We start from the raw sequence: 15,158 nt of genomic DNA on the forward strand, positions 1-15,158 counted from the left end.
CTATGCGATGTGCGCCTTGGAGTGTAATATGCACAGGGCAGTGTTGTGTAACCTAACTAGTCTCTAAAGTTGTAATATAAAATATGTGCTGGGGAGTGTAACGTTGCATATGCACTGTGACAAAGATATGGATCCCAGATTGTAATATGTATGGCATAGCACTGTGCGTTATAACATGGGCATCGAGGAAGGCACGTTAGATGGGGCAATATAACCCGTGCGAAGACAAGTGTGGCATGACATATTCACGGGGTGGTGTTAAAGTGCACATGGGCTAGAGAGTGTCATAGCATATGCACTAGCTGGTGGAATACAACACAGAGGTGTGTGGCACTCGGCAGGCAATGGTGGGTGTAACACAGCATTGGGCTCTGCCAGGAGTGCGCTGTGACTCTCAAGTGATGTTCGTCCCCTTTCCAGAGAGTAAAATAAAAAGTATTACACATCCGGCAGTGGATGTGTGTTTTATTAACCGTGAGGGGGGTTTCTTGCATAGTTTTGGTAGAATTTTTGTCGAATCCCCTTTGAATGGCTTGGTGTGCATGTGTATTAAATGTGCCCGTCAATAGCTACCCATGTTTGTATAAATAAATGACAAGGGTGTCTACCGGGATTGGGCACGGCAGGGCATCAGACATGTCAAAGCTTCACTAGTGGTGTAAATACATTCCACGTGGATTCATTGTATGCATAGTCGCCTTTTAATGAATATCACTCCAATCGTCATGGTGATAGGTACGTACGGTTTGTCCAGCATGTCCTAGGTGTGTCTATAAATATATATTTTTTTAAAATAATAAAAAACAGTGGCCGGCCCTGGGGATTGGGGTAAAAAAAATATAATTAGGAGACAGGCCCTGGGGCATGGGGTCATCAGGGCCAATACATTAGAATAAGAAGGGGAACCACACAGCCCCCCTTCTTAAAAAATTAAAATAAATAAAAGACTGGCATCGTGCCGGAGGCCACGCCCCCTCCTTGCAGCACTCTGCAAACGCGCCCCCTGGCGAGTTGTAAGTTGGGGAATTAATTCCTCTTCAATACTGAAGGTCCCTGAGGGCCAACTAGCCTAACAGGCATCTCCAGTATGCGCCAGGGAGCTGCGCTGCAGACAGGTGTTCTGAGGCCAAGCCCCTTTTTACACCTCTCTGCAACGCAGCTCTGTGGCGCTTACTGGAGGTACCTAGTGGTCTAGTTTGACCCTAGGGACCCTTAGGATTCAAGGGGACTTAATCTCTCAACTTAGAACAGCCACAGGGCGCGTTTACACAGTGGTGAAGGGAGGGGACGGGGCCTGAGGTGACGTGTGCAAACACGCACTATGGCACGTTTTAAATTGGGGATATAATTTCCCTTCAATACTGAGGGCCCCTGGGGGCTAACTAGCCCACCAAGTGCTTCCAGTAAGCGCCACTGAGCTGCATTGCAGAGAGGTGGTCCAGGCTGTGCTACTTTTTACACCTCTCTGCAACGCAGCTCTGTGGCACTTACTGGAGGTACCTAGTGGGCTAGTTGGACCCTAGGGACCCTCAGGATTCAAATGAACTTAATCTCCCAACTAAAAACGGACACGGGGTGTGTTTACACAGTGGTGAAGGGAGGGGAAGGGGCCTGAGTTAACGTGTGCAAAAACGCCCTGTGGCCTGTTTTAAGAGGTAGTTTTAATCGCCCTGCCCTATTATATACTAGGGGCTTACAGAGGAGGTCATGCTAATCACAGGGGAACCCCAACGCATAATGTTCCCTAGTGTATGTAGGTGTTTTCACTGTATTCTAAGTGTCTTTTAACATAGCACTGGCTCTAGGACTGGTTAGTCAGACTCAGTTACCACCAGTATCCGTCTGAAAAAGTTGAGGGTACAGGATGATTTTGCAACAAGGCTTCTTTCTGCTCTTCTTTTTGTTCTTTCTGCACGTTATCCTTCTTCCTGCACTTTTCTTCGTCTTTGAGGACTTCTGTTGCTTCTTTCTGCACTTCTTTTTTTTTTTTTCTTTCTGTGCATTTTTTCTTTTTTCTTCACATGTCCTATCTCTGTAGGCATAGTTAGAAATTAGCATTTAAAAAACCTTTGAAATTCACAGAAAAAACCATAGGTTTCAGGCACGTTATAGTTGGGAATTAGCATTTAAAAAACCTCAGAAATTCACTGAAAAAACCATAGGTTTCAGGGGTGTTATAGTTAGCTGGACTTTTCACTTGTACAAAACCATTGAAATTCCCCCGTTATAGTTAGCTGAACTAACTATAACTCGCGCACCCGCAATGCACTGCTGATGACGTCACATATTACATCACTCATGACATGGTCAGTGACATCTCAAATGACATCTCAAATGACATCACTGATGACATCACTGATGACATCATCCTTGTGATAGAGTGGCAGACCTCCTCTCACCCTAATATAACCTTTGATACACACATTCAAAAATAGAGACTAAAATTTTCAAAACAATGGACATACCGATACCAGTTACAACAACCTCTTCAGTAATTCTAAGATCCACATACACATCCACTCATTCACCAACAGTCCTATACAGTCACTCATACATGTACTCACTCATCATATGTACTCATACACCTATACATCCTGTTACACAATGCCACTCATCCAGAGTTACTCACACACATAGTCACTCATGCTAATAAAGAATCAAACATACATTTACTTGCATATACAGTTATACACACACCACCACACTTCTACGGAAACTTACACATACTTAGTCTTTTAAACAATCACTTATAGAAACACATACTTATTCATACAGGAACTCTTCCAATCTCTCACTCTCACATATACTCACTTATATACACCAATAGTCACATATACTAGTTTAAAACATATGTAGTTACTCATAAAGACACTATTGAGACAGTCATTCGCTCACTAACACACCCATACACACTCATCCACCCATACAGTCCTGCACACATGCTGTCTTCAACACATACAAATAGTGAGTCACTCATTCATGCACCTATGCACTACGTGGTGAGAGGTCTGGAGGTCCAGGTCTTGTCGGGCTCGGGCTCTGGCAGGAGGCGGCGGCAAAGCAGACGTCGAGTAGCTGGTTGGTGCTTGCGTTAGCAAGATGGTCACTCCCTGACCATAGGGGAGACTTCCTTCTGTCCTCTGTGCAGCGTCGAAGTTCCCGTCTTCTTCTTTGTAGTAAGTTGATACCAGGATGTCTGCAGTCTTAGGACACAGCTCCTACCTTTAAGCGGATTCTAGGGGCCGGACTACCTGCTAGGTCCCTCCCTAAGGGTGGGACCAGGAAGGGGGGTGGTTACACCCCCAATCCTTTGTCCAGCTCGCCCCAGGTCCGGGGCTGGTGTGCTCCAGGACCGGTTTGAACTGGCATATGCACCGAGGCTCCTTGTGAGCCTCAGGCATGTCTGATTCCATTCAAGCCCTACCTGACCAATACACAAAATCCTGTCTGGGGTGGTGCACGCACCTCCCCTGGCAGGAAACCCTTTGTCCACGTCTCCCAAGCTGGAAGGACTCCCAGCAGCAGGAGGGCAGACTTGTGTCTGTGCTGGCAGCATCCATTTTGTGGAGCTGAGGCTATGTCTGATTTTACCCGGGTTTCGGGTACTGTACATGTCGTGTCCCTCTAGAAGGGTGGAATGCTAACCCCGTCGCCAGAATTGGCGAGGGGTTAGTATTCCAATTCGTATGACCCCTTACTCGACATGTTTTGATAAAGCCAAACCAAAGATAGCATTTAACCGCGAGGTTCATAATGCACTTAAGAGTATATGGTATGACGATATCTGGAAACGGTAGAAGGAAGTTGTTCCGACCACTGCAGACAGGCTCAGCTCATGCCAGAGCACCATCTCACATGGAACCAAGCACTCTGCCTTCAGGATTGTTAAGGCCTGCCATAGGAGTGACTTATAGGTTAACATGTGTCCCTTTTTAAGGTTAGGTATAGGTATACTACACCTAAGTAAGAAGTGGTTACACCAACTTACCCCAGCTGAGTGATCAGCCAGTTGTGTCAAATTGCTAGGCCAGGCCAGGGGTGGCATAATACATGCTTCAGCCCCTGGTAGGCCTTAGATACACCAATGCCCTGGGTACCTAGTGTACACTGGTACAGGGGCTCACAGGGTGATCCAATTCCAATTGGTTATGCACCTAGGGTGCATAGTGTCAATTTAGTAGAGAGAACAGCAGGCTGGGGGTCTGATTAGCAGGCCCACAGCCTCAATATGTCAAAAACCAGTGAAGCAAAAATTTGGGGTGACCATAGGATAGCAGACCCTACTCTCCTACACCTGGGTCGCCTTGGAGGCTAGAATTGGCATTGTGTTAACACTGGTTATTCGAGGTGGGCCAACCCTGCTCGGGGACTGCAGAGGCAGGGCTGCCCTTGTCATAGGGTACACAAGGAGAGCCCCAGGGGGCTGAAGACCGGTGGAGGATGGATTGAGGCATCATCAGTTCTCTACCCTGTGAAGAGCCTGAGAAAATACACCCAGTTTTTCTTCTAGACATGCATGTCATTGGCACCCTCCTACTCAATCCTCTTGGAGACAGTTGGACCAATTTACTACACTCAGTTGGTTCAATAAGGTGCTGATGGGCATTCATTCTCCGGTGCTGATTTTAGCTCCCAGTCTACTGCTCATAGGGTAAGTATGAGTGTATCATAGGAAGTAGAAGAGGGCACTTGAGGGGGAATATATGATTTTAGTGGCGAAGGAGTATGTATGTTGAATTTCTGCTGCTAGAACCTAGCCAAAAAGCAGTAGACCCCGAGCAGGGTCAAAGGCAAAAGATACAGTCAGCCTGTGATTGGCAGGGCAGCTGTTTTCTAAGCGTGAAAGTGGACTGCTGTTGCATCATGACATTGTGCTCTTTAAAGAGGTGTGTCCTCCACTCCTGAATTGGAGCAGGGTTGGCGCAGACCTAATGGATACAGGGATGTCATGGCAGATCCTATGCACACAGATGGAGAAAGCCTCTTGCACTTTCTCCCCTTTTTGCACTTCTTAGCCTACAGTCTGATGGTGCCAAGAGACACCACCGATAGTGAGCATGTCAGCCACATAGGTAGGGTAGAGATGCAAGTCATGGTGACTTTATAGAGGATACAGCTGGTTTTGAAGATGGTGTGGGCAAGTGATGGGAGCCAGTGGAGTTCCACCAGTATCCGAATGATGTGATCACAGGACCACATGAAGTCATGTCACGTAGGAAACAAAGTTCAGGGGATTCCCTTTTTGAAGCAGACTTTGGTTAATTTGAACATTCTGGGTGTAAAATGATCACTGATTTAATTAAGCCCCTGTCTTGTCTGTCGTGATGGTTCTGTCGATGTAGAATTTTCATTACCCTCTTGCTCAGAAAGGCACAGCCTAACTTGATTTTATGCACTGTCTCCTGTTTCCTTTTATATTGTATTTTCATGTAAGTATTTTAAAGTGTTTTAAATGTACATGCAATGGTTTTAATTATCCTGCTTGATAAAATAAACTTGAAACTCGAAGCAGGTTGGTGCCCTCAAAAGCCTTTGTGAATGGGTGTACAACAGGTTGTGTTTACTATCAGTCTATGGGGAAAATATGTTGGAGATGATGCCACACTGTATTAGGTATGGCCCTGCACTACCATCAGCAAAGCTTCGCAGCAGCCTCAACCAAGTCCAGATGAGGCTAAAGCCCACTTTCACAGCTCATACCACATCCTGCAGCCCCTGTGCTACTTTTTTGGTCGAGCCTGGGCACCACATGCGCTGCTCTGCGAGCCATGCTGTATTGGAGTATGTACTTGAAGCCCCGTCCACTCTCCGCCCATATTTGTCATTGGCTTGTGTCATTGTCCTTCGTGAATGCTGGCTTCTGATTCGTTATTGGGCTTGTTAGTCCCTCCTTAGTAACACCTTGTCTTCATTTGTAACCTCCCATGAGGACTAGCCCTTTTACTTTGGTTGTTATATGGTACGTCTTCTTTAGACTGTAGGCACTATTTTCTTTAACAAGTTTCTCTTACTGCAGGAGTGTCTTTCATGCACAGTTGTGACCACTGGCTTGTTTATTTAACTCGTAGCAAATGGGGAGCTCTTTAGGGGCCATGGGAGACAGAAGGATGCAACTCGGTGATGCCTTCAAATATTTGGAATGCAATAGGTCTCGCATTTGCGAGAGTTTAAGCTATTGGCATTGTAAATGACAATGCCTTTTATTTGTGTTTTAAAACCCAAAATATAACTAAAAGGCATTGTGATTTACAATGCCAATAGCTTAAACCCCCGTAAATGCAAGACCTATTGCATTGCAAATGCTTGTTATTAATTGGTACCACCTCTGCTCCTTTCCATGACTTTGGGATTGGGGCACCTTTGGCTATTGGGTTTGCCAGGAGAAGAATATAGTGGGCCCAATTAGGAGTATCAGATAAAAACTGGTCACCCGGTATACCGTTTGGGCCTGCTGCCTTAGACGGCACTATTCTGCCCATTGCGGCCTCAATTTTGCCTAGTTGAAAGAGCTCATCGTCCATGTGGTGTCCTAGCAGCTCAGGCGACTCCTTCGGGGGCAAGACCTTTGGGGTTGAATAGAGCTTCCGAAAATGGTCATACCATACTTTGGCTGGGATGTAATTAGGTGCTGAAGGCGCGCCTGATTTGCTCCCCCAAGTGACTAAAGACCAGACTAATTTGGCATCCTTTGCTACACTTACTTCCATAAGTTGCTGCCAGCGAGCTTCATCCCATGCTGACTTTGTCAAATGCAAGATGGCCTTATAGCGCTTCCTGGCAATTCGGATCAAGGGACAGTTCTTATCTTTAATTGCTGCTGCCAGAATTGATCGCTTATGTTGGCAATCCTTAGTATCCTATGAGTGTACCCCTCTTGGTGGCTTGATGCACATACGACCCGACCCATGGACTATAAAGTGAGCGTTAATTTGATCGAAGGTACAGGAATGAACCGCGGTTGCATCAGCCAAATCACTTTCGCTGGCATCCACGGACTGGAGTTCCAGTGTACCTACTGCCAAGTCATGCCGTATGGCTGAGATCTTGTCTCCTTGCAATACCACCTTCTGCCATTTTAGGGATCTGTTGTTATTCATGGCTAGAATTTCCCTAGTGAGTGTCGGAGCTGGATAGGTCTTGGGGTTATATGGAGCTTGCCACAGAGGGTTCATGGTTAAACGGAGAGGATTAGGGTCACTCTCTGTAGTATTGCCGACACTCCTATCGACTAGATCTGGGCCTAAATCAATAGTTTTTTGCTCACCATGTCATTTTACCCCCAACTGTCGGGTCAGGTCTAACTTTCGGAAAGTGGCATTTTCAGAATTGTGACTCAAAATCTAATTTTATTTTTAAAGAGCACTTTTAATTGTGGTTCTGTGGAGACCAAACTCGACTGTCTACCTGCTCCCAATTGGAAGTTAAAGCTTATTAAATGTAATCCGGTAACTCCGTTTTTTTTCTTAAGGGAGTGGTAAGCCTTGCAGTAGTAACAAACACATTTAGGAGTTTGCCGTTTTACATCTATTGGACTTTGACATCTATTGTGCTCCTACTTTTAAACCCCATTTAGCCACCACTAATGGCATTGTGAAGTTACACATGGAAGTCATGATTAGCTTCTTCAGCCCTTTCTTTCCGCGTAAAGAAAGGCTGTCCTACTGCCGCCTGAAGATAGAGGCTTGCTTTTCTCAAAAAGTATAAAGGTTGTAATTTATTTTATAATATAGTTACAAAAGCCTTAATACAAATTATGGGGACTCTCGCATACATAACAAAAAAGATAGTTGATCAACCGCTCGTTCAAATTAAGGCTATCTTCGTGCAAAATAGATACTGTTATACCAACACAAAAATTCCCATTTTAGATAACTTGCTTATCTTACTGAACCAACTTAGTTTTTTGGGCACATTTCTTTAAACTATAAAACAGATGTATGTACAAGTAACATGGGTCTTGTTGTTTTTCGTCGTGCATTTGCCTTTGCTTTCACAAGTGTAACTCCTTTGTATGACTGTTTTTTGGACAAATGGCTAAAACTATTTACCAATATATTCTGGACTAAGAAACACCTTTTTTTTTTTTTTGGTAGGGATCAAGTATATAATAATAACCTTTTATTAAATGTTTCAACAGATAAACTACATGTAAACTGCACTTATTGTTCCGATGTGTTTAACCTTTCCATGAACCCTTATCTTTATCAAGGGAGTGTGAGGTAAAATAAGAATCTGAATGAAAGCAAAGATATGCCCACTGGCCTTGGGCATTGAAGTGGACTACTTTTAGGTGCATGTGTACCTGAAAAATGCTGTCACTTACATTGAAGAGAGTGAATGACTGAAGTTGTGGATTCTGAATTAAGAGTCAGACACAGTTCTATCTCATAGGCAGCTTTATTCATGCGTTCATGGAGGCCCAAGCTAAAATAGCAAGCTGCTCAAAGTGCAAAATTCTACTGGGTATTTTATGCCTGAAAACCACAAAAGGCAGGTTATACACACATCCAATCAGAATACAGTACTTAGGTGCTATCTTCATTGTTCTGAACAAATACATTGTGCGTAGTTGTCCAGACTGGACAGAATTACTCACTCTTTAACCATATAGCAATCAGACAAGGAAGATGGTTTGTGACACCGGCGTGGCAGAGTGAGTGATGTCTACATGCCCAGTGATGGGGAAAGTGGGGGACTTTCCAATAATTGAGAACAACATAGTTTGAGCAAACAATTTGTTCGATCGGGGAGAGACACTTAGTCCTATCTATATATGATATGCTAAGGATGGCTGTTGCTGGACCAGTGAGCAAATGCATGTTGCAAGTAGTGTCCTTGAGCAAGCCTTGCATTACAATTGGTCTAGTTTAGAAGGGTACAGTAGTTTATGCAAGATCATTTTGTTTCTGCATATATTATTCAAGCCTTGCCATCATTTGAATATCCCAAAACCTGACCAAGACAAGATTGATTCCACATCAACTAAAACACACTTATACAAAGTGTGCTGACCCTTAACCCAGTGCTGTATGCAGAGATGCAAAAAGAACTATTGATGGACAGAATGCAGAACAATGTCATACATTCACCCCAGTACAGAGATCTGGGCCTAAACCCATCGTTTTTTTGCTCACCATGCCATTCCAGTTTGGACCCAGCCATATGCAAATCAGTCTTGACCCTGTGCCCAATGGGAACAGTCCAGCCCGAACTGCCAGGCCAGGTCCTCCCTGGACTGGAAACAAGCATCCTAAGACCGGTTCGGGGTTTCACCCCTCTTCAGCCAGGATAGCTTGATTCCAGTGGCATGGAGAGCATGGGACTCGCGTCTGAGCATACCCGTCCCACTCGGGGTGACAAATGCAAAAAGCACTATTGATGGACAGAATGCAGAACAAAGTCATACATTCACCCCAATACAGAGACTAGGGGTGAATGTTTTGCCAATGTGCAACATTCCGTCCATCATCTTGTGTGTTTTGCTGTTCGCCCGATGTGGGAAGGGTATGCCCAGACGTGGGTCCTGTGCTCGCAACGCCACTGGAGTCAAGCTATCCTGGCTGCAGAGGGGTGAAACCCTGAAACCGGTCCTAGGATGCTTGATTCCGGACCAGGGAAGGCATGGCTTGGCAGTTCGGGCTGGACAGTTCCCATGAGGCACAGGGTCAAGACTGATTTGCATATGGCCATGTCTGAACTGGGGTGGCGTGGTGAGCAAAATAATGATGGATTAAACCCAGATCTGTGACTGGGGGTGAATGTTTTGCCAATGTGCAACATTCCGTACATCATCTTGTGTGTTTTGCTGTATGCAGAGATGAGCAGAAGCAATATCTGATTGACAGCCGAACAGAACAATCAATGATGAATGCTGGCCATTAGCATCTGCATTTCATACATATGTGTATGTATCGTAACTGTGATTTGCCCCTCTCCCCCCCCCCCCCCCCTCACCACCATGAAAATGATGAGGCGTATGAGACCGCTAAGCTGTCTCTAGGTGAAATCTAATGAGCCATAGCCCACTGTTTGCCTTTTTCACATCTTCAGCCAACTGCTGATCTGTAAAGACGCAGAGGTCTTAAATATGGAATATGATACATGAATTCTAATATCATTGTTGCATCCTTACTACTTTCCATTTTCTGCAAGAACCCTTGTGGAGTGGAATCTTTCCATTCCTAGTGTAAGCACCGCCTTCTTTGCTGTATGATTAGCAAATAGCTCCTGAGGCGGAAGCCGGGAGTTTTGCTTGTTTCTTTTAAAGAATTATCTTGTTGCCAAATTGCTTTTTACCTGTGTGTCACTTTGCCCTGAGCACTCCCCCCTGAAATCGAGTCGCCGTTCACGCCGCACAGCTGATCTGAACGCTGCTGCGGGTGTAACCATCCTCTTGCCGCCAATTACGCGGACAGTGAGGCAACGCCCACCGCCCTGAGGCCACGCCCCCTCCTTTCCCTTACAAAACATGTGTTTGGCCCGGACGCGCAGCGGACGAGCGTAGCGGGCGCGCCGGCAGCGTGCCCAAGGCGCGCCAAAGGCAAGACCGGCCGGGACTAGGGGCTATACCCCCTGCCGGTTCGGCTCAAATGTCGTCCACACATACGCTACTCTCGCAGTGAATTGCTAGCCTTTCATAATAACAATAAGGGTATAAAAACACATCTATGTACCCAAACGGGGCCAGGACTATCTTATGGACCAATCTCCTGCCTCGCTAGTCGCTGGTCCAGCATGGGTCAAACCCTATTAGGAAACCACACAACCCATGTAAAAAATCACCTGACTTTGAACTGTCTATATTTTAACGCTAGATCCTTACCTAGACACGCCCTGGACATTTGGGATCTACTTATATCTAAGACCCCGGATCTAGTTTTCATTGCTGAAACCTGGCTATCCGAGACCAATGCTCCAGACTTAGCAAACGCCCTCCCCCTAATTACAAAATCATTACGCAAGACAGACTTGGTAAAAGAGGAGGGGGGGTTGCTGTGATATTCAGGCAACAATTAACATGCTTTGTGGAACCTATAACTGCCCACATCGAACATCAGACCTTACCTTTTAAAGTACTTTACGAGGGCCTTACCATCCTAGCTGGTGCATTTATATACAACCCCCCTGGACAACAAGCTAGTCTCGGCGCCAAATTATTGAATCGACTACTGCCGCTTTGTCTGATACACAAAAATTATCTAATTGTTGGCGATTTTAACATTCACTATGAGAAAATGGATTCTCCGGGAGCGTCCCAGCTTGAATATGACATGTGAATTCTCAATCTCAAGCAGTGGGTAGTGGGCCCCAGTCATACAGCTGGCTACACACTAGACCTACTGTTCACTAATATCGAATCCACCAGCATAAGAGAGATCCACCCCCTATCCTGGTCTGACCACTCCCTTATTTCCTTCTCACTTGGCCTTCTCGGTAAACCTCCGAAATCCAAGGTAGCCTCTCATATCTCATATAACGAGCTTGGAAGCTAATCAACGAATCCAATTTTGAAAAACACTTTCAAGTGGCTAATATCAAACCATCGGAGGACTCCTCTGTCTGTAATGACGTTGCCCTACTAGATGCTGGAATATTGCAAACATTAAATAAACTAGCCCCGATGCGGGAATCCAGAAAAAAATCTATAATAGAGAAATGGTATACCCCTCATCTAAAAAACCTTAAAAAGCAATGCCAAAAAACTGAACATCTATGGAGACAGTCCAAAGACAGCGAAACGAGACTAACCTATGTCCATAAACGAAAGCAGTATATTCTCGCCATCAAAAACACAAAAAAGGATTACTTTACTCAGCGCATTCAAGAAAATAGCAACTCAGCGAAAGAGCTGTTTAGGATAGTGAAGGAGCTTAGCAAACCATCTAGCACTTCACAAACACTCACCCCCTCGATCGAGGCCTGTGAGCGTATCAGTATCTTCTTTTCTGAAAAGATCAAGAAAATATACTCTTCTTTCACTCCCCAATATACCCACAATAACTTAGATAACCCATCTAAGATCGTGATGTTACCAGAAACACCCACGGCCCCACCAGACCTAGGAGACGCACCCCGCTTAACCAGCTTTGAACCACTCTCTGAAAACGAGGTTCTAGCAGTTCTAAATGCAGTCAAATCTGGATCCCCTTCGGACCCCTGTCCTCACTTCGTGTTTGTAGAAATTGCGCCTACGCTTTGCCCCCTCATCACTCAACTTTTCAATAAATCATTAATCACTGCCACCTTCCCTGATGCCTGGAAGCACGCCTCTGTGACCCCCCTTCTGAAAAAAGCGGGATCTGACATTCTCAATCCAGAGAATTACAGACCGATCTCCCAGCTTCCCTACCTTTCTAAGGCTCTAGAGAAATTGGTCAATGCACAGCTGACTAGGTACCTAGAAAGTAACTCCCTTTTAGACCTTTCCCAGACTGGCTTTAGAGCCAATAACAGCACAGAGACAACGCTGCTGGCAGTATCGGACAGTATCAGATCCTCCACCGATCAAGGTGGAGCGGTGGCACTGATACTGCTTGACCTGTCAGCGGCATTTGATACAGTATCCCACGAGTGTCTGATGAACATACTTCAGAGCAAAGGAGTTCAATCCACGGCGTTGAACTGGCTACACTCTTTCCTGAGCAACCGTACCCAGGCAGTACATATGGGTCAGTTCCATTCAAGGCCCAACCCCATCGGCTGCGGGGTCCCTCAGGGAGCCTCACTGAGCCCCACTCTTTTCAATGTCTATATATCCTCTCTTGCTGACATTGGAAGGAAGTGGGGCATTGGCATCTGCTCCTAGGCGGACGACACGCAGCTGACGGTGACCATGGACGAAGGGCCAGATGTAACCAAAACCAAGCTACATGACTGCCTCTCCGAAATGGTACGATGGATGCATGATCACTGCCTAAAATTGAATGCAGGTAAATCGGAGATTCTTCTGTTCGGTGGCGCCAAACGTATGTGGGATGCCACATGGTGGCCACCTTCATTGGGATTGGCCCCCTCTCCAAAACAACATGCCAGGAACCTGGGAATCATCATGGACGATGCATTGTCCATGAAGGATCACGTCCGATCCCCTTTTGGCAAGGGCTTTGCCATATTAAAACTCCTCGCAAGGATATTTCCCTGGATACCCTTAGACTGCAGACGTTCAGTCACACAGGCTCTATTGGTCAGTCGCCTGGACTATGGCAATGCGCTGTTTGTAGGGATGAACGAACATCTATTCTCCCGCTTACAGGTTTTGCAAAATCTGGTGGCCAAACTCATCTGCAACAAAGGTAATCGAGACTCTGCATCAGAATGCTTAAAGAAACTTCACTGGATCCCGATGCGTCAGAGGGCTGCCTTCAAATTGCTTAGCCATGCCCACAGGGCTTTACACAAGACTGGCCCCACAATTCTCCAAGGGAAAATTGAATTTTATGTACCCAATAGGAACCTACGCTCATGTCAATCAGCTTTGGCTAAAACCAAACGCATCTATAAAGTTAGAACAGGCGGTCACTCCTTTTCTTATCTAGCAGCAAAAAGGTGGAATGAACTCCCCACTGACCTAAGACCTACTACAAATTATCTCCAGTTTCGAAAAAAATTGAAAACTTATCTCTTCCCCAGCTCTTAATCATCTCCGCATACGCCATCAGTAGTCCTTATTTTGGTATAAAGCGCCGTGATATCCCATGGGATGAGTGTTGCACTCTACAAAAACCGTAAATAAATTATATGGTGTATTAAAGAAGGTTGTTGCACGTTTCAACCAATTTTAGCTTCAAACCTGAGAAGTCTATAATGTTGACTAGAGCACGAGCCCACTACACGTGTCAGTTGTTATAGTTCACTGGCAGGAATTTTTTTCATATCTAGTTCATTCCCGCGAATAGCTCAACATCTTTTTTGCAAACAGTAGGTCTTTTGAATAAAAGAATGTTGCCATGGGAAATATGCTGCAGTGTTGTGAGTGCTATTTCAACACAAAGGGATGGTGTTTGTGCCATGAATAACGAAGAATAATTCAAGCATTCCAGTCATTGCTTGATTGTTTTTCCTTCTCCTATGATTATGGCTCACTCTGTGCAAAAGATTTGGGATTTAAGTTAGTAAAAGTGTTTAAAAATATCACGCATCTTTGGTTAAAACGGAGAATTTAACCCAGGTAAATAGGACTACATATTGCCATCAGTAGCATTACCTTTTGGATATTTTCATCTCCCCTCACCTCCTTCTTGATGCCCTTGAAGTCTCTGCCCACTGGCTTCCAAGGCAAGAGCAGAATCTTTCATCTTCTGCACCTAGTTCCAATCTAGTCTAGTGACTTATCTGTACACATGTCAGTACTACTTTCATTCTTCATCACTGGAATCGCAGATTGAGCGTTGCTGAACACCCTTGAAACCCCTAGGTGGGGCTTTCCACACAGCACTCTGTCTGGGACATGATTACCTCGTTCTCTTTTCTTGCCTCTGTCATCCGTCAATATACAATTGCGCCTGGGTAGTCTGGGTGTTTGAGGTGAAGCATAAAGACTTGCTTATAGCCTAAAATCAAAAATGTCCAGAACATACAGTCCATTCACCGTAAAATCTCTGTACTTTCATGGCAGGTTTTTGTTTTTATAAGGGTTTTAAAGGGAATGTCATGCATAGCTTTTTTTATTTAATTAGTGAGCCATATTAGATTCGTTTACCTGTAACCTAGTCTCATTAGTGTGCCCCATTGTGTCTTATCTACTAGGCAGTACATGGCTTATGTTATTGATGATTCATGAGGCAGTAATAGCTAATCATGATTGCTTGCATAGTAATTCCAGTGGTTACACTGTGGATTCTTAATGGGACTGTTGTAATAATGCTCTGGTATTTAATAGAGTAGTATTGATGGCTCATTGGTATGTTTGGAACTAGGCCCTCAATGTATCATAGAAGCAACCACTGTTCCCATAGTTGTCTGAAGCTCAAAAGCGACTTAACTATAATCTTCTAACACCAAATGTTGTAAACGGGCTGCTAACTTATTATCCTGTGAGCTAGAAGAACAAAAGTCTTAAAATGAACATAAAGTTCAAGTTTTACTCCTAGCACAATGTTCACTGAAATGTTACAACTTACCGGTTTGCTGTTTCTGACCAGCGGAGCCCATCTCTCAAG

At 44.9% G+C, this 15,158-nt stretch overlaps 1 protein-coding gene across 4 annotated transcripts in view; it reads left to right on the top strand.

The window, feature by feature from the left end:
- Window positions 1-15,158, top strand: part of USP47 (ubiquitin specific peptidase 47) — a 1,403,064-nt gene that overhangs the window by 61,394 nt on the left and 1,326,512 nt on the right. The window lies entirely within an intron of this gene.

The sequence above is a fragment of the Triturus cristatus genome, chromosome 3_2, assembly GCF_964204655.1.
Source record: "Triturus cristatus chromosome 3_2, aTriCri1.1, whole genome shotgun sequence".
NCBI classification, from domain to species: Eukaryota; Metazoa; Chordata; class Amphibia; order Caudata; family Salamandridae; genus Triturus; species Triturus cristatus.